At 32.5% G+C, this 2,264-nt stretch overlaps 1 long non-coding RNA gene across 1 annotated transcript; it reads right to left on the bottom strand.

Annotated features, from left to right (window-relative positions):
• Positions 1 to 257: 257 nt before the first annotated feature.
• Positions 258 to 2,025, bottom strand: LOC121971263. Its single transcript, XR_006109105.1, has 4 exons — positions 2,000 to 2,025; positions 1,086 to 1,223; positions 789 to 851; positions 258 to 316 (listed from the first exon to the last, which is right to left on the bottom strand). It is a non-coding gene; the product is annotated as an uncharacterized LOC121971263 (long non-coding RNA).
• Between the last annotated feature and the right edge of the window lie 239 nt (positions 2,026 to 2,264).

Raw genomic sequence — 2,264 nt, 5'->3', positions numbered from 1 at the left:
GCTTAAGTATCTAAAACAAACATGATCAGGAGATTCAGTGACAGCTCTAAACAAAGAAATACTATAAGTTACCAATCAACACCAGGGCGTTAGAGGCTATCACTTGAGGCACTAATAACTGGTGTAACTTGCATAAGGTCAATCATACCCAACCACATGATGAAATCCATGGACTCAAGGGCAAGAAAGTTGACCTTATTATGAGATCTATCAATTGCAATAACCTCACCTTTATTCCTCATAAGAATTGCAATGGAAGTTGTTTTCCCTCCAGGAGCAGCACACATGTCCAATATTCTTTCACCTTCTTGAGGATCTAAAGAACAGAAATATATCTTTGCAAAAATTAGTAACTAAAGAACTTGATAACTCACAGCATAAAAAAACTACCTATAGCAGGTAAATGATGTTTATAACTGGAGAAGTATGATTCCAGCAATAAAAGTTGGATACTTTAATTTACTTCAATGTCAGTAGAAGCACCTTTAGTATCTGCATAAGGTATTTCCTTCCATAATCCATGAGGTTCACAAACTAGAGCAGGAAGAATACAAGATGCAACAAAGTTCTTTTATGCTAGTATCCTATAAATGAAATATCAAGCCATAAGTATTCTTTCTTGTTTCACAAAAACACAATGATCCAATGAGAACTCTAGGATTGCTTTGAAAAAATTATCAAAAAAAAAATGTAAATACTAGAAACAATTGAAACACTAAGGAAATAAGAGTGTTACTCTGAAATCAAAGACAAGCAAAGAAAACAAAAACAAGTAAATTTATTGATACCTAAAACACAAGCCGTAACAATGCTGGGCAAGTTTTGCAGAAATATTTCTCCTTCGAGTACATCTAGCCAGAGAAACAGCAGAAATAAAAGTCACAAAAAAATATATGATTTGACAAACTCTGTTTGATAAGCTACTTTGAGTTTGAGTTCAGCATGTCGCAGAACAATGAAATGCAATATGATAATAATTGGCATATGCAGACAGCAACAAGATTTCTAAAAGAGTTTAGATTAAGATGAGAAATATAATTGGTAGTATAACACTGAAGAAAAAATTCATTCATATATTAGCATACTGTAAAATGATGGAAGCTTGTACACTCGGTTTGTCATCTCCACAGCAGTCCCATAAGACACACGGAACATAGAAGCCCTTGACAATGAAGCAGTTCCTTGGCCAATATACAGGCCATTTCTTTCGTGATACTGAGGATCTGTATTTTTTTTATTGCATAAATATAGATTCACTCTGTTACATAAATGATGTCTTGAAGGAAACTAAAAAATAAATTTAAATTAAAAGATACAAGATTAAAAGAAAACGAGCAAAAAATTAATAAAAATGTTCAAAAAAAATAAGTAGACAAAAACTTCTTAGGTAGGCATTCATGACAAGGTTCATATTTGCTTACACCAAAAAGACTTGGAATATGCCACCACAATTAGCATACATCCATAGTCACCTCAAATAAATCAATATCAAAAATAAATTCATGGAAGGAAATATTCTTAGCGATTAAAATATTAAAATCATGCAAACAGAAGCAAATTAATGCACTCACTACAGTTACTTTGTAACAGCACAGATAACAACAAAATACAAATTATTAAATTAATTCGGATAGGTAAATGTCAAGAAAGTTTCAGAGAGAAAATGACTACAAATGAACCACATGTACAAGCCTATTGCATCAACTGCAATCAATCATGACAAGAAAAGATTGAAGATGCATTGCTACAATTACGTAAAATCTCAAAAACGACTTCACATTTGGAATAACCAAAGATAAGTCATATAGAAATTCATATTAAACTGGCATACTCAATTAGAAAACTCCAGGTTTACAGTGATGTTAGAATTAGGACAGAGACCATGTTAGAGATTTTTTCTGGCAAAATTTTCCTTAATAGTGCGAATTTAGTGAAAGATAAATCTATAGACTCATTTGAATCTCATAAAGTTCTTGGTTTATCAATTGGCATCATCGACCTGACTGCGACCCTTGTAAAACAATTTCTCGTGTAAAACCAAAAGCCCATCCACCATATGAAATTGGTTGTTCCACAGCAACTGACATAGCAATCAGATCCCATTTTTCAACATGTGAACTGCAAGCCAAAACACCAGGAACATATACCTGCAAATCAATCAGGACAATTTTTTTTGTATCATAATTTTCTTCATGCATGATCTTTGTTGTCAACAGATGAAGATGGGTATTTCTGTAGTTAGACTCATGTTAATAATTATAAAA

This window comes from Zingiber officinale, chromosome 1B, assembly GCF_018446385.1.
Source record: "Zingiber officinale cultivar Zhangliang chromosome 1B, Zo_v1.1, whole genome shotgun sequence".
NCBI classification, from domain to species: domain Eukaryota; kingdom Viridiplantae; phylum Streptophyta; class Magnoliopsida; order Zingiberales; family Zingiberaceae; genus Zingiber; species Zingiber officinale.
This window is presented reverse-complemented; position numbering and strand designations above follow the sequence as displayed.